General features: G+C 42.5%; 1 long non-coding RNA gene across 1 annotated transcript; it reads right to left on the reverse strand.

Annotated features, from left to right (window-relative positions):
- Window positions 1-10593: 10593 nt before the first annotated feature.
- LOC135444961 (uncharacterized) lies at window positions 10594-12922 on the reverse strand. Its single transcript, XR_010439384.1, has 3 exons — window positions 12866-12922; window positions 12273-12376; window positions 10594-10953 (listed from the first exon to the last, which is right to left on the reverse strand). It is a non-coding gene; the product is annotated as an uncharacterized LOC135444961 (long non-coding RNA).
- Window positions 12923-18309: the final 5387 nt, after the last annotated feature.

The following is an 18309-nucleotide window of genomic DNA, read 5'->3' on the forward strand; positions in this document are numbered from 1 at the left end:
CATTCTTGTTGCCCACCAAACCCTTCAGTGAGCTGTATGAATCATTAGCCTGGCAGGATGTGATCCTAATTTCTGGGGTGGTTTCTGCTGTCTTAGTGAGTTAAAGCCACTCAGGGTATGATACATGCATGGTAAGAAGAGGTTAGATACAGATGGAAGAAAAAAAAAAAAAATCTTTCTTTGAAGGGAATAACACAGTGCCAAAACCTAGTGAAGTGTTTCAATATCGTGCAAGAAATAAACCTAGAGTCATTCCCAGCCCTGACCTGTATTTGAATGACCATATTGTACCCCAGATAAAACCAGCAATACAGAAATGAGTAAAAATGAAGAGTAAAAAGAATAATTGAATTGCTTTGATTTTCAAAGAGGGGTTCAGGACAGCCCAGCTGTGATTATAATGAACATCTTTTGTTTCCTCTGTGGGAGATCTGTAGGGATACAGTTGCTATAAAAATAGGGGCTCAGCAAACTGGTAGGACACAATTACAGGAACTGTGCCATGCTGCTACACAAAGCATAGTTCAAGACACAGACATAATATTTTCTTTTAAAAAGGTGGAGTTAATTGCAAATTTTCTTGGTTTCACCGAAATCTGCATCTTGGGTTCATTTGAACAAAGGAAATGTGAACAGCTGGGATACCAGAGGCAGAGTGAAAAGGAGAAGGAATTCAGTGCAAGGGGAAATGCAAAAATATAAACTGAATCAGGCTTAATACATCAGGGATGAACTCTGCCTTCACTTTTTAAAATAATATCCGTTATCCTGAAGACACAATGCTGGATGTTATAAGAAAATTACTGTCCTCTGAAGCCTGATGTTTCAAAATAATGAAGGCTAAAGTCCCATTAGATGTTTGTTTAAGGTCTAACACATTTAGCAGCTGTAAAACCTAACCATAATGTCTTGCTGTTAGTCCACTAAATCACATTATTCTCTAGCAGTGGGATATGTTCTCTGTTTAGCTGCCCTGCCTGCCCCAAAACTAGAGTTTTCTCACTGAATTTGCCACTTGGTTGTACAGTTCTTGCTCTAGACCTTGAATTTAGGGCTGTTCAAAAGGGATGTGAGAAACATCTTTGAAAGAGCTGATCTCCTGCCAGGCAGTTCAGGAGCAACACAGGCAAGACTTAGACTGACATAAGAAAAGGAACAGTTTTTCTTTTGTAAGAATTTAGGCAGCAAACAGTAACTCCTGGAATACAGAGCTATGGGACACTCATTCATTCCAGTGACAATGCCCTGCCCACAGTTTACTGCTGTCTGCACCATGACATGATGGACAGGCCAGAGGGAATGAGGGTTTTCTCATGGCAGGCACCATCCTAAAAGAAAGCAGGCTGCCCATGTTTCATTTACAATTTCAGCAGGAGTTTTGCTCTCTTGAACTCACTGTGCTTTGGTCCATGGATCCTATCCAGCAGAAAGTTTCATTGCAGCTCAGCTGCTCCGTGAATCTGTGTTGTTAAGTCTCGGTGTCCTGGCATTCAGGCTGCTGAAATGCAACGCCTTGAAGTCTCAAATCTTCATGTCAAGTTCCTCATTTACCTCAGTCACTGACAGGCTTTCATCTCATTCAGATAAGCTCCTCTCAGCATTTAGAAAGTCATCCTTACAGCCCAGTCTAACTTCTCTGCTGAGCCTCTTAGCCCAGTGACAGTTTTATACCTCTCTCCCCTACTGTGGATGTGCCAGACCCAGAACGACAATCCTCAGAACTCACATCAATAAATTGTGCCCCAAAGTTGTGAGTTTTGTCCAAAAGTTGTAAGCTCAGATAGATTACTTAGGGACAACTTCAATTTCCCATAGTCTGTATTTCCGTATCAGTTGCTGGCTGGAGAACTGGGCTTTAGAAAGAAGGAAAGAACAAAGACATTAATTCCCTGCTCCAGGAGACAGACCTGCAAGACATGGGAAATCCGTAAAATCCTGAGCTGGCACCACCCCCAGCCCTGGGGTCTCAAAAGTGCCACTGGGTGAAGCCAGGCACCATAGCTCATCAACACAGAGCAAATGCAAACTTTATTGTGTAGTCATTGTTGCTGGAAGAATTATCTATTCTTTATCTCTGCGAGAGCGTGAGAGATTAAGTTTGGAAGCCTATTAGCAACCGTTGAAATGCCATTGTTATCATTCACTGTTAATCATCACGCCTGCCTCTGATGCACTTCATCAGACCAGTTGACACTTGGGCTCTAAATGAGAGTCAGCCAAGTGGGAGAGATGTGGAAAATGCCCACGGCTCTTGCACAGGGCTGGCATCTTCTGCTCATGGCAGTTTTGAGTCAAATAAAGACCCCAGCAGCAGGGCGGGAACTCCTGGCAGATTCTTCCAGGTCCCTAACTGATTACAGCTGGTCTTGGCAGTACATATAAATGGCACAGTGAGGTAGCATGAGCTCCCTGGCATGAAACATCCCACACAGGACTAACAGACATGCTGAGGAAGCCAGGCCCTGGTCAGGGAAAATGTTTCTCGGGGTCTTTTTGGAAACTCTTGCCTGCCAGCTGTTAATGGATGGGGCTGAACTGCAGTCTGCATGTTAATGAGCCTATTATGAGCGGCACTTTATCTTGTGACAAAGGTGGTTTTAATGGAGTTGAAAGGTTTCCCAGAGTAAATTCTAAATGTCCTAATAATGCAATGAAGACTCTATTAGTGTATTTATTAATTACAACACAGCCATGTTTCAGCAAGCTGTTTCAGCACCCTAGTATGTGACTTTCCCACTAGAGAAAGCTCACAGGGACATGTCCTGCAACCTGAAGATGAGAACCTGCAGTCCGTGTCACGATCCTTCTAGAAGCCCTTAACATGGTGTTCCTTATCTTGTCTTCCACTTTTACTTTTACTTTTACTCTACTTTATCTGGCAGTAATTCTAGCCTTGATGTCTGTGAGGAGCTCTGGGGGCTTATCACCCAAATGCTTCAAAACACCTCCTCAGCCTATGTGTCACTGTCACAGTTCTGGAGTGGCATGAAGGCTCATCTCATGTAGATTTGGGCCATATCTCACAGCTCCCCAGGCACAACCCATTGTTGGGTAGGACATTTTGATGGGACTTTACCTGTACCATGAATCTTGCAGCAAAACTGATGGTCATGTCAGCCTGCTTTTACAAGGCACTGTGACAATGCACCAGTTGTTATTCTTTGCATGCCTGGGCTCAGATCCTTTAAAGTTCAGGTCAGTCGCTGAGATGAATTCCTTGTCTCAGGACTGATGCTGTCTTTTTTACACTACCAGTCAGAGGACTCTTCTATCTTAGATGCTCTGGCTAGGTTTCCATGAAGATTGTTCAGAGGAGAAAGGGACCATGATAGTTGTTTTACAACACTGTCAGATAGAGGACATCTTTCTTTGTCTTTCAGGTTATGATTTGCATTAATAGTGAAGTGTGAATGACTGCAGGCTTTCTGTGGGTATGCTGGAGTCAAGCTTTTGAACTCTTTCCTCTCCTAGGAACTAGCACACTCAGAGGTGAGGAAAACAAGGTGTGCAATTAACATAAAATTCTGGCACAGTATCACAATTCATAGTATCACCTGGGGTTTTTTTTTTTCTGTGCTCATCACCTTTGTCTTTTATTGAATGACATTGTGCACAGAATACCTATGTTTTCAAGCTGCAATCCACATCTCATTTGGCAACCATACACCTGTTGGAAAAAAAAAAGCTAACACAACAATTCACAACTTTTCACTGACAAAGAAAATGTGATCTTTCCTACCTCCACCAAAGACTCCAGCTGAGAAACTTGTGGTAAAAGGAGCTGCATAGATCTATAGGAGATGCTTTCATTCATGCCAACAGGCTCATTGGTAATTTTTAAGAAAAGGTTTAAAATCTATTTCAGTTGGAAAAGGGGACTAAATAATCTCTTTCAATCCAGTTTCACTCCAAGCTCTCAGCTGCATTGTAATTAACTTTACTATCTGCAGCAGTATAAGAACATTTTCAGTCAAAATAAGAAATTATGCTTCTTCTGTAGTGCTGTCTATCCAAGGCTGAATTATCATATCATCCTACTGTCTGCTGCCATCCTTGCTGTGAAGCAGCTTGTCCCTGCTGACAACAAGCAGTGGTGGGACAGAGAGACTCCATCTCCCTGACTCACTGCCCCCTCCTACGCACTGTCGCTGTCACATTTGAAGACACCATGAAAGAGACCATCCTGCATGAGCCCTTCTTGGTGGCAAGCATGCCTTGCTAAGGAATTACAGATCTCATCAGAGGTCCAGCAAGTTTTAATACTGTATCTAGAAGAAAAATGGCTGCATTTTGGTCTTTTAAAGGGGGCATTCCATCATTTCTTTAAAGCAAAGATGAAATTTCTCTGAACATGGAAAATGCCGTATTCAGAAGAGTCCATGCCTGGACTCAGATGCCATCAAATAACTGTGAACTTCAACATCATCACAGAAGGGTATCATTACAGAAGGAGGTTCATCCTGATTAACATAAGTATCCACACACTTCTGAGAACAAAACAAAAGGACCATGACAGATCTGGGTGTCTCTGTTCTACCACTCTTCTGGGGGTAAATCGCAGGGATCCTGGCAGACATCATGAAGGAAAAGATTAGCTTCCTGATGTTTGCCATAAGTGATCGGAGAGGCACATTAAACCACAAATAGAGCTGTTTGTATTTCTAAATCAGTCCTGAACATGGTGGTTTTTCTGGAAAATAGAAATAATATAAATTAATTTGTCAGCTCCTGTTTAGATCCCAGCCTGCTCCACAGCAATACATTGAGAAGAGCTGGTTGAAATAATTATTCTTGACTTATGCAATCATTCTTTTTATTTCTGAAGGCTAATGGAGTGAAAACATGCTTTCCAGACCTTTGCTAATGACAGAGTCAGAAATAATGATCGGGGACCCTTATGTTCCTCTCATAATGAGGAAAGCAACACAAAATGATAGGGATGTGAGTCCTCAGCAATCACTTGTTCTTTATTTAAAAGGCAAATGGAGCATTCAGATGAGTTCTTTAGGTTAATGGAGCCACAAATAAGGTTTTGGGGCAAGAATTTTTCACGGATAATGCAATACAGGCAATCACTTCTCTGGAGGACAGAATTATTTACAGATGTTGAAATTTCTCTGTCACAGAGAGGCAACCTAAAAGCCAACACTGCGAGGACAAGCCAAATTAATCCTTGATTTCTCATTGCCCCAAGTCTGTGCACAAAGTCCCCTGTGGTGCAGAAGCACCACATGCTCAGCCTGGGTGTCAACTGCTGAAATGGTACAGGATGGTCATAGGAAATGAGAGTCCCAAATTATTCAGAGAACGAGACATAGGAAATTTGAAAATCACTTCCCATATGCCTGTCACCTGAACCTCATGTCCCTCTGCTATGCACTTTCCTGTCCCCTACCCTTGCCCAAGCTGAGATTCTGAGACTAACCCAGCTCACATAAGACCCCCAGCAAAATGAAATGACCCAGACACTCCTGTTCCACTGTTTACTGGGGGTCATGAGACTGGACAAAGCAAGCCCAGGAGGTCCCTCAGAGGAGCCCTAAGTAGGAGCTCAGGTAGTTTTATCCCAAGGGAGAAGAGGGCAGAGGTAGTCATCCACACAATCATCAGCTTCAGAGAGAAGGAGTAGAGTGTAGGAAGTCCCCCAGGCTCTGTGCTGATGGTGAATTGCAATTTCCCTGACATCTGCTAAAAAGGGCTGGAAGAAGTGAAAGCCTGGAAAGACTTCTTCCCTGCTGGGTCATTCTTGCTAAGGAGATTGTACCTATTTCTTTCTCACAGGCTGGTGAAGGCAGTGGCAGAATGGAGCCCCCATAACCTTGGAACAGCTGTTCAGGTCCAGCTCTCCAGAGACATCTAATTTTTCACCGCATCACCACATGAAGCAGGTTCATGTTTCCTTTATAGTTCTTGTTGTAGTCATCAGTACTCCTGTAAATAGACCTGAAACAACATCCATAGGCTGGGGACTTTTAGGGAAAGGGGATTAACTCCTTGGTTGCTAGCCCCACAGAAATTCATTTTACATCACCACTTTCCCTTCTAGTGCAGCAAGAAGGGAACCACCTGCAGGTTCAGGTGCTTAAAAAAGAGTCCAAAGGCAAGTATGCCCAAATCATTGATTATTCAGCAGGGGGAGGAGGAGGCAGTATATAATCCACTAAATAAGTTCTGAAAGATGCATGATTAGTACAATTAACAGGATCTCATTCCTTTCAATATGAAACCATCACAGGAGGAAAAATCTCTTAACAATCACTATGCTGTTTATAACTGGGTATGTATCAAGAAGCAGTCTCCTGGACAGAAAGAGAGAATACTTCACAGATACATTTGTTTTTTATCAAAGCCTGCTAAGCCCATTAGGAAAAGAAATTTAAACCCATTGATCTGTCAGGGTTAACGGCAAGAGAAGCACGTCTGAGAAATTGGTTCAATATTCAATACCCTATTTTAATAAAGCTGTTTTCCCAGGTTGTGATCTCATCAGCTCTCACAAGCTTAGTGGCAGGAGCTTTTTGAATGTGTTCAGTGGGGTGCCATGAGCATGTAGAGGAGCATCTTGAAGTGATGGGGGAGAGCTGACTGGTCCTGCAAGTCAGTCAGGACTTGAGCCCAGCACCCTTGTTGATATCTGCCTGGTTTAGTGATCCATGAAAAGAGACGTGGAGACAATGTACTCTAAATCTGTGACCATAAAATTTTCCACAGGACTTTGTGGACTTACATTAGAGTAAGTGATATTTGATTTCAAGGAGGAAAACCTACTAAAGTAGAGCATCTATAAATGGATCCATTTTTATACATGCTACTTCTCTGTTAAGATTTTTGACTTTCACTTGGGATTCTGCATGAAATCAAGATATTCCTAATAATTAACTGGAAATAGACACCCCCTGTATCATCTTTTGCATTATTGTGTAGAAATATGAGGTTTTGATGCTGTAAAGCAAGTGCAAGCTGGAGAAATTCTACTACTGTGACTTTCCCTACCCTGCCCAAGACAGTGTGAGATGCTCATCACCCTTCAAACCTCGCAGCATAAAGACTGAACCCTGGGAGTCTATTAATGAAGACCCAGCTGCAGTAAGCTGGGCTCGTGGCTTGGACAGATGGTATGAGACTGCCCAAATAATGAACTGGGAAGGGCAGTTGTCCAAGAAAGTGCTTCAAGTAACTTTAAATGCACATTTGACTTGGTGTAATTTATCAGCCAATGTATGAATCTTTAGTCACAAGCACAGCACCAAGCTCAGGGATGATGTGAGCTGCTTTAATCAGCTTGCCCCTGGGTAGGAAAAGCACACAAGGAGAAGGCAAGTGCCAGCAGCAGAGTGACATGTGCTCAGCACAGAATAGGTCTCCACAGTCACCTCCACCAACTCTGATTCACTCACTGCTGGTACAACACTGTCACCCTCACCTGTAGGAGACTAACACTAACATATGCAACCACCTAAAAACAGTCTGTGCTGGCAAAAAAACATTTGCAAAACAGTCAGTGATGAGATCCAAATGTATTACCCTAACAGATATTTCAAGATGGAAAAAAAAAAAAAAGAGTAAAGAAAAGGAAACAAATCACGTGCTAGGGCTATCATGAATAAGAGTTGGCCATATCAAAACTGGTTTCCCTGCAATCCAGGTGAATGACTTGGCATCTAACAACATTAAAAAGCATTTTATTGAAATGGGCACTGCAGACTGCACCATCCTATCTCTCTGTGTAACCACTCTGTCTCCATCATTATTGGCTACTCCTTCAGTTTGTGTGTCATCCTCAGATTTTATCAGCAGCAATTTTATATTTATTTCAAGATCACTGATAGAGAAATGGAAATAACACTGGACACAGACTATTTCCTAACTATTTCCTAAAGACCTCACTCCCATCAGTCAGCATTCCCTACGTCTTTTGACTCAAGTCAAAATATTGTGCTGGGGCATGTTGAACGCAGTGCAAAAGCACATTATCTCTCTGCAGTCTCTGTTGATAACTGAATTTGTAATCACATCCAAAATGAAAGTGGTTCTGTTTAATAGGCTCTACCTCCCTGAAAGCTGAGTTGCCTGATATTAATTATATTTCCAGTTAGAACCTCATATTTCCCTGTGCACTATTTTGCCAGATATTAATTTCAGGTTGTTCAGCTTATAACTATCTTAACTGCTCCTGTTGCACCCATCTGAAGGGGTGGCAAAGTACTGAAAAAACTTAAGACCTTTGCAGTCATCTGCAATATTGCCAGCACTCCTAGGCTCATTAAAAACAGATGTTTCCTGAGCCAACCCTCTCAAGACTCCAGATATATTTTGTCCTAATAGGTAATGTTTAGCAGACTCTTTGGTTACTTCTTCTGGGAAGTAATCAGCCTTATCCAAGTCCATATGCTGTGGATTTTCAAATATGGAGTGGAAATAATGACATAAGGCCTTTGACTCCCTGCCTTCATTATAATATCTTTAATTTTCCCTGGTTGATAATGCCAGCATTCCTACTGCTCCTAAACCTGCAGATAGTCCTCACTGCCTCTACCTTCTCTCACTAAATCAGAGGGATGGTGTGCTGTGTCTAGCTGCTTCCTGCTGCTTCCTGCTCCAGCAACTCCTTTTCTGCTGCCTCTCCTCCCTCTCTGACACTCCCCTCTGGAAGGGTGCTGTGATCAAGGGACAACAGGCAAGTTCTGGAGGGGGATCATGAAGGATGCCTGACAACTGCTCTGGGATTCAGAGGCTTTCTGCAATGGGGCCAAAAGCCCTGCTGCCTGCAATTAGAAGGAAATTATGTGAAGACAAAAATTTGAAAATTCCCATTCTCAGGGTCTCTATGCTATTGTGCAGGGTTTCTGTCTGTCAAAAAAGGTAATGAAAAGTAAGTTAATAGTTGGCACAGAGGCCATAACAAACACAGGGACAGAAGTCATCACTCTATTAATTTTGTGTCTTTTTCCATTTCACTCATTTTTCCTTTTTCCAAATTACCTGGTGCATCTTGTCTTTACTGCCACATGCACAACTGAACTAAAAGCTTTGCTCTCAAAATAAATATCTACTACAAGGAGAAGTTTGTTACTGTAATAGCACATGCACCACACACACACACACACACACACACACACACACTGCGTTGTAATAACTACAGCTGTGTAGAGAAATCCTCTTAAATCAAAGAAATACCACAACGAATAATGAGAATGTTCAACAAAACCCTCTGAAGCAAACAGGGAAATAAAAAGATTGTTTGACCTTTTAATACTGTAAATACATCTGGAGTGCCCAAGGAATGGCTGCATCCCACAGCCTGCTGAACAAATACCTGATGCCTCTAATAACATCATTTTCCTGCATGTGTCTGTAGCAGCCACATGGCTCCTCTTAGCAGCAGGACAGGACAGCTGGGATTATATGGAGCAGCATTTCCCAGCTGTTTTGATTTCTGTGGGTTTTGTTTAGTTTAGCTTAGGTTTTTCTTCCAGGAACTGTGTCCATTGAGAAGCTAAGTCGTCGAATGCAGCACCCATTCCTTCTCAGCAGAGTTAGGCAATAGCAGAACACCAGGGATGCACACGTGCAGTCAGTCAAGGGCTACTTTGTTAGCCAGGACAGCCTGAAGGAGCAGCTGCAGTGAAGCACGTGTCCCACTGGACAAGCTGCACTTCCCTGGGAGAAGGAACATGAGCAGCCTGATCTCAGAGGTCTCCTAGTCCTGAAGAAACTGTGAGGGTTAGAGGGGAATTTTGGTGAATGCCTGAGGCAAGGGCATGTTCACCTCAGTATCTCCATGTCAGGGAAGCAACCTCCATAGGTTTTGGGTTCACCCCATGCAGAAGTGGCATCAGAAAGGGGATTCTTCATTGTCTGAGATGGGGGATGAGTGTATACACTCTCCCAGGCACTTTCTAAGGACTTCCAAAGCATAAACTTGTCTTCTTGGTGCAACCACACACAGACAGGGCAAAGGCCACCAAACTAATTGTGCTGTAATTATCATCCAAACTGGAAGGCGAATAGCTGTGAAGCTGCTTTGCACTACTGAAAGGCTAATTTTCTGGGCACTGAACGGTCTGCTGGATCTCTGGAAGCTGAGGTTGTTACCTGCACAGAGCTGCACTGTGCCATGAAGACTCATCAGCTTGTTAAGAGAGGCCAAAGCACAGCTCTGGGTCAGGTTTCCAACACAGTTCTGTTCCCACTGATTTAGGGTCTGTGAAACTCCAGTCCCAGGTATTAGTACCAAACTGTTTGGAAAGTCAAGCCTGAAGCTCTTGAAATCTGCCCTTTTTCATGCTCTTCCAATTACTACTGATCTCCATATTTAAAAACCTGGGTGTGCTGAGTGGTGGTATGGTCAGAATGGTAATAGAAATAGATTTTTGCAGTCTGATAAGCTACACTTGGTTGAAATGTTTTCGCCATTCTTTCTTGAAAGTAACGTTAAGAATGAGAAGAAAATAGTAACAGGGTGTTTAAAATGACAGCCAGAGAAGGCAAAAGTGTTTCACTAATCTCTCATAATTTTCAGGCCGTGTCAGAGGGAAGCCATGACCTACTGAGACTATCAAAATGATTTTGAGCAAACATCACAAAAAAGAGAAACTGTAGGGATTCAGAGAAGGAAGAAAACTATTATTTTGATGAAACTTTAATAAAGGGGAAAGAAGTGAAGAATCAGATGGCCTATTTTCACCCGGGAAAACATCATATGCCTCAAGGTTCCAGTCTGGATTCCACACTGTTTAATTTGCTTCTGTTTATGAACAATCTAAAAAGGACTGGAACTGAAATAGCAAAAATGCACCAGCCACAAATTTTTAGGTGGGTGAGTAATAAGAATTATTATGATGATGACACTCAGCAAAGATAAGGAACATTGGAAAAGGGGAAAAAAGATACGAAGGTGACACAAGGAGACAGTCCAAGTCATCACTGTAGATATATCCATGCAGATTCAATCTGTGCACAAACAATAGCAGATAGCTAAAATTAATTCAAAATCTCAAAAATATTTGAGCAATTCTATGTAAGCACTACAAATCCAGCTGAAATCCTACACATAACATTTCTTCATAGGCTCTAAAACTTCCTCAGAGATACTGCACAAGTTAAATGGGGATGTGGTTCCCATTCAAGCAAAATATTAAGAAGACATCCTAGGGAAAGAGCAGAAGACAAGGCTATTAGCAAGGGTTAGGTTTAAAAATCACTATAATAGGGGAGCTGCAAATGGTGCAGGGTGAAAAGGAGGCCAAAGGAACAGGGAAGCTGGAAAAGCATTTTGGACTGACAGATCTTCCACCTCCAGGATGCCTGAGAGTCCTGGGTAAGGCTGTGCTGACAGAAAGGGTGAGTGGAAGGGTTAGTGTTGGGAGAGAGACAGGAGCTACTGCTGCAGTTGGAGCAGGGCAGGAAAGGGCTGCCAAGGGAGGGGTGGTCTGCAAAAATGGCTTTCCTATAAGACCTTGCCTATCCTGACCATGACTGGGAAAACTGGGACCAAAGTCAGCCTAGGTCAGAAATTTGGACTGAGATGTGGATCAGAGTTTGTGCTGGGGAGAGGTGCAAATCTGCCTGTATTTTTGAGTGGGGCTGGAAGCTGGCTGCCAAACCAATGCTTAAGCTGCTGAAACAATTCATTTTCTGAGACCTTTTATACAATAATATGATGAAGGAATGTGTAATCTTTAGAGTATACTCACTTTATCCCTCCTCCTTAGCTCATAATGTCAGGAAAAGAGACATGCAGTGAACAAAATCACAGCAAAATCACCACAGATAGAAAGAAATATTAAATACCTTTTGCAAACAGGTGTTTAAGCCTATGTACTCATTGCTATAGCAGACCAAGGACACAAGGTGATTCAAAATGAAAATATATTTGTCTATGGATAACATTAGTTTCCAGAGTCAAGGGAGTTAATGATAACAACAATTTTTAGAGTATATTAAATGCCATCCTTCAAGACTTAATCCAACCTCTAACTATTTTGGGATCAGGATGAGATCTAATGGGGCTTGAGAACAAGGTTGAAAGGATTGATTATCCTACATCTGCCTGCTGTGAGGTTCTTACATCTTCCTCTGAAGCATGCAGTGCTGGCCAGGGTCAGAGGCAGGCAGCTGGATAGGAAGGCACCCTGGATTAGCTTGTTTGTACTCCCCCTGCTCTGCCCTGGCTGCAAGCTAGGCAAGGTTTTATGTCTGTAATCCACAGCTCTCCTTGAGGAGCACAGAGGGCCTCTGAAATGCTAAACAACCCAGGGAAAGAAGCTTACCTGAAGCCATGAGTATCCCAGCAGTCAAACCTCTGGCACAGATTTTGGCATCTTCCTCTTCTAAACAGCTCAAGGTTTGGATGTCTTTGTTTTCAGCCCTGTATCTGAAAGATAAAGGAATTAGCGGGATTTCTTTAATCTTTGTGTTCTCCCAGATAAGTGTATTAGAGGAATTTTGTAGGTTATGGAAATATTTATTTTGAATTAAAATTAAAGCTGCACCACACTGTGTTTATTGTATCTTAGTGTAGGGCACAAGTGAGGCATGCAGTTTCCTATATCTGACTGCAGAAACATCATTCCTCTTGCCCAGACCTGGATAAATGAAATAACAATGCTCATTTTCAGCAAAACCCAGTTTATATCTTATTGTGATGCAGCACACATGGAGCCCAAAATGTCTCCTTAAATAGGTATTTTATTTTCAAAATTTCATGGGGAAATTGATTTTGGCTTTCAAGCAGCACAGAACTAGAGGTGTAACCTAGAGCATTATGGAGTTGGCATGCCTGGTTACTGACAGAGGAGACCAATAATTGTATTTTTGTGTAAACTTCTTTTAGTGAACATAAGAATATCTGGTCTGGCTTTACCTGAGCTCTCTCTAGCCAGTTTCTTCTAATTTAACCAGAGGAGAGGTTGCTGCTACTGTCAAAGAATATAGAAGAGGTGATAGTTAACAGGCAGACATGTTTCATCACTATGAGACTATCACTGTGTCCACAAAATTTCCTTCCCACCTCCAACAGAAATATAGTTTTCAGAAAAGATCAAGCCCAGAACACACTCTAAATCTCACAGGCAATGATTTGTAAACCAAGTGACCATTGTTCTGGGGTGCAGTGCTCCTCTGCCTGAACAAAGGGATAGAGGGGAAGGTGAGGAGTACAATATGAACACTCTCCATCTCAGAACCTTATGGGGTCTCTCTGATTCCTCCTCATGGCAGTGTGAAGCCCTCCCTGACCAGAGCAGCCCACAAGCAGCATAGCCCAGCACCAGCTGAACTACATTGTCACCTAACAACCCTAACAACTGTATCATAACCTTCCAAAAATCTCTCACTCTTAGTCCTGGCCCAGTCAACACTCAGAGAAATGCAATTTAATTAACCCTTTGCCACAAGGACTCCATTCAAGTACCCCATCCAGATAAGCACTAATGTTGGCTCAGTTATATTGCCTCAGTTTCTCTTGTCAGTCCTTTTTTTTCTCCCTTCTGCCTTCGATAAGCTCTTTAGATTCAAGCACTAACCTCAGGCCAATTTTTTATTTCAAAGCTGGATTACTGCCTTAACTCCCTCTTCCCATTTTTCTACCACTTAGTTCAATGCTCTCTACTGTGAGGATATAACACAGCAACAAAGGACCAGGAAAAAAGGCAAGAGATTAAAGTATAAGTGGATCTAAATACTTAATCGCTGGAAGGAAGAAAAGTGTGACCTACCTTAATCAGAAACAAAGTGGTGACAATAGGCTTCAGCTGGATGTGTACCTAATTGTTTATTTATTTGGTTAGTTATATATTTATTTTTTTTTAAGGCAGCAGGTATCAAGAAAACATGCTTGAAAAGGTTTCATTCAAATGTGGCTTCAGACAGGATTTGGAAGTTTTCTACCATTTGGAAACAATCAAGGCATCATTTAAGGAAAAAAAATAAAATCAGCTTTATGAAGACTAGCCCACCAGACAAAAGGCTGTCAAGAATTGTAGATTGAACCCATGTGTGTAAATTACATAGATTTAAATACAACACAAGGATCTTTGTTGGCTATTCTTGAAACTTATTATCCTCATGCCTTTAAAACTGCGTCTTGAAGCTCCAGGCTCTGGAGTCAAGAGATTATATAAGTCTCACCTTCCATCACAAAGTAACACTGAATGTCAACAAGGTTCAGATATCAATAAAGAACCTCTTTCATCTACCTCTTTCTGACTTATGATTTTTGAAGGCAAAGTTATGAGGATGGTGTACCAACTTGTCTTTTGAGTCGCTGGAGTGAGCAGTGCAGTACACATGGGGCTGCTGTAAATGTGCAGCTCTCTCAAGGCTCTTGGCTGCATCCTTCACTCTCTCTCCAGTTGCTCTGGAAGAAAGGACAGAAGATTTGAATGGCCAGTGCAAGCACCTAGACTTGTTCCACCTCCTGCCTTGTGGGAAATCTGGGAGGAAGACTTGTTCTGCTGAGACTTCTTGGCCCACCCCAGACAGAGTGTGCCTTTGGGGTCCCCCAGACTGAAGCAATGAGCAGCTGAGAGTGATACATGGATTGCTTGAACCTATACCTTATTTGCTCCCCTCCTCTGAAGCACTGCAGCTTGACTCATCACTGTAACTCATCTCAGTAGCCTCTTGAGCTCTGAGCTAGATTGGGTTTCCTTTAACAAATCAGCCTTCTAGCCCCCATTTTAACATTAATTGATTGGAGATGCTTTTAACTGTTCCTTCTGGGTGTATTAATTTTTTACAGATTGAATTTGGTTTGATGAGGCAGGAAACCTGAAACTATTCCTGGCATCTCCTGCATACTCAGAATAACCACTCTAATGCATTCAGAGCAGCACACAGCAACAGGGGGGTAGCAGAGCAGGGCTGGGCACAGGGGTCCAGAAGAAGTGGGGTAGGGTGAGCCTAGGTAGTCACCTATCCATTTCTAAAAGACATCAGTAAGTGATTGCTTACCCATTTCATCTTTTATATTAAACACTCTTTTCCTAGCAATGCAGGCATTTTGATCAGGCTGGGCTGCTGACATTAACAGATATTTAATATACTCAGGAGAAATATGATCAAATGTTTGAAGTGTCTAGTAAATGTGCTGTTAGCTGCCCTCTCAGGGAGGCTTAGTGCAAGCTATTGTGTTTTGCTGAGCAAGAGAAAGGCTGGAATATTAGACAAGGAATCCAAAGGCAATTTTATCAGCAGTGTTATGCAGCCCTGGAACACATTGCTTTTCTATTGGAAGCTTTTCGGTTACAGCCATCAAATTACTTGCTATTCTTGAACATTGAAATGCCATTTTGCATTTTAAGCCTTCCAAGCTGGCATGTGTAAAGGATTACTGTGCTCAGCAGCAATACCTCCTTCTTCTGCCACTGTGGTGAGGCTCTGGACAGGGCCAGGCTTTGATGCCCCATTAAACCAGACAAAGGTTTCATCCTTCCTGCTCACCCAGACAGGAATGGGAGAAACATTTGGCCGAATTCCTCTGTCACATAGCCCTACTCAGGTCAATGTTTAGCCCGTAGATGAGGTTTACTGATTCTATTCCTAGCAAGGTACCCTGAATCACCAAATAAGCTTTGTCCATCTCAGAGAGTGTTTGTTTCTTCCCACAAGATTTTCTATCCTTTTATTTACAGAGATGCAGTACCAGCAAACCCCACCATTACAGCTCAACTGTTCTGCTCCTGGAGCAGAGAAAATAACAGATGAGAAAATAATTGCCAGAAGAGAAAGAGGGTTGGCCACACCAGAAGTTATATAAAAGAACATCAGGAAAATAGACTGGGAGAAGATCCTCCCTGAAAAATATATCTCTGTCTATTTCTCCTCTCTTTTTCAGCTTTTGGTTTCATAAGAAGGAGCTTGAGGCTGCTCCTTCCTCTTGGCACAGGAGGGATGCTGTGAGACCTCTGTAGGGTAGGCAATGTAAACACTCCCTTGCAGATGTTTTCTCATCCTTAAATCAGCATCTCTGTCCTGCAGGATTCTTCCACAGGGCTATAAAAGGGAAACCAAGTAAAAGTGAAAAGCCACTTTTTTTGCAAAAGGCCAGGTTTCCCTTAGGGAAAAATGGCTGTAACATTTACAGAAGAAATTCCATTTATTACTAAGTTACATAGATTAGTGACATGCACAGTATTTTTGGAAAGCATCTCCATTCCTTTATAACTTCCCAGTGTATCCAAATAATACATATACAGCCATGTCTGGACTAGATGCAGTCCTTCAAAATGCTCCTCTCCAGCCAAAAGCTCAATTCAGCCAAACTGAAAGACCAGCTTTTATTTTGTATGAAAGAATCCAAATACCATTCTTGTGGTATACATCCACACCTTACCTGAGGTAGTCAGTCCCAGCAGTAGCCTGAAGCCTAGGACATCCCTAAGACCCAGGAGTCCTCATCCAAAGCACCCATTAGATGATTTTAATTCATCCTGAATTCAGTCCTGTCTGCCTTTCCAAGAGGCAATGCTAGTGCCTTGTGAGGAAGGACTTGGACCACATAATCAGTTATGTGGTGCTGCTCCAGGGCACAAGTGAGGACAGCAGAGCCAAGCCTTATGCTCTGGGGTCCCTGCACCCACCCAGTCTTCAGCACCTGTACATGTTCCTTTAGCACCTGTACATGTTCCTTTAGCACCTGTGCATGTTCCTTTTCTCCCTCCTCCCCACAGCCTGGGCTAAACAGCTGAATTAGCCCAGAAGCAGCCCAAGGCAGTGACTCAACAGGCTGAACAGGTAGTGCAGTTGGCTTCATTCTGGGCATTGAGATTAGTCATTAGTTGGTCATGAGGGTCGACAAGGAGGTGGCCAGGGCACTACAGGGGATTTTAACCCAGTGTTCAAACATCAGCAGGTGCTGGCTTTTGTGAAGCAATGGTCTCATTGAGAAAAACAAGTCCTGGGCCCTCCTGTTTTTTAGAGCAGCATGCTTATTTTAAATTCAAACCTGCTGTCTTTTTCTGCTCTTCTTTTTCTATTGCTAAAAATGGTTTTATGTCAGATCTTGATGGATATGAATTGTCTGCCATATGTTGTTTCCTTTCCTGACTGTTATCTCCATATGTCAAATGTACTTGGATCTGATGATCTCCATACAAATGATAACAAAACAAACAGACAAGGAGAGGCCAGACTACAGGGGAAACAGAATCTCTACCAGAGAGCTGAAATACCAGCAGACAGCCTTTCTACAGGAGACTGTACTGTTTACATGCTGTCACTCAAAAACAGTGACTCCTTCTAGGCACTCTCACACATTACTTGCTCTGTGCTAAGACAGGATGTGTTCAAGGGGAAATTCCCTGGGGATCCACCACCAAGCTTAGGATATACAGAGTAGTGAGAGACATAATAAATAAGGTTTGTTTTGCCTCCAGCATAACTAGTGCCAGGCTTTTAGAATTTGGGGGTTTTTTCCTGGTAAATTGGGTAAATTATCAGAAGTGCCTCAAGTGAGGTAAATTTACCAAATATTTGGTCTCTTAAGTCCCTTAGACACTTAAGAAAAATGGATCTTTCTATCTTAGTCGCTTTTCTCCTTTATTTTCTTCTTACCATATTGCCATTTTTGGGGTGTCTTTGAGACTTCTCCCACTCTCCAAGACAGCAAACAGCAAGGCATATTTAGAAAACACAGGATCATAAATACCTCATAATAAAAGACAGTTGGAATCCTACCATGTTGTCTCTAATTACTTTTTCCCTAATGGTCCTAGTTTTGCTTTTCTAGAACAGACACAGGAATTGCTGCTCATCCTTCAGGCTGTTCCCCCCTGCAATGGATGCAATGGGCATCTGTGAACATGGGCGTGCTTGGTCTGGCCAAAGTCTCCTTGCCATGTCTGTTGAATAGAGGACAGGATATTCCAGGGAGACTGGAGACCCTGAGGACAGGTGAAGCCTTGCTCCACAGTGCTTTCCTCTCCTCTCTGTGATGGGAGCTTTCTCTGAGGCAACACAGATCCAGAGCCATGTGTGCAGCCCTTGTGACCCTGTTGCATCACTGTAAAAGAATCATCTTTCCAATGGAAAGCATACGTGTAGCCCTGCCTCCTTCCTTCTGTGCCCAGACTTTCCTGACACAGTGCCTTTCTTCCTGGCTAAATCCACAAGGAATGAAATTGTTCTTTACAGGCTAAGGTAAATTTGTGCAGCTCCTGAGAAAGAACCCACCAGCAATGTAAAAGTTAAAAACCATATTTCATGTATGATAGCTTTTGACTTCCTCAAGGTCTACATCTCTGAATCCTTTTCTTTCTTTCTTCCCCTCATAGTTATTGCCTTGCTGAGCTGCTCAAGAAAGAAAGC

Source organism: Zonotrichia leucophrys, chromosome 3 (genome assembly GCF_028769735.1).
Source record: "Zonotrichia leucophrys gambelii isolate GWCS_2022_RI chromosome 3, RI_Zleu_2.0, whole genome shotgun sequence".
NCBI lineage: Eukaryota > Metazoa > Chordata > Aves > Passeriformes > Passerellidae > Zonotrichia > Zonotrichia leucophrys.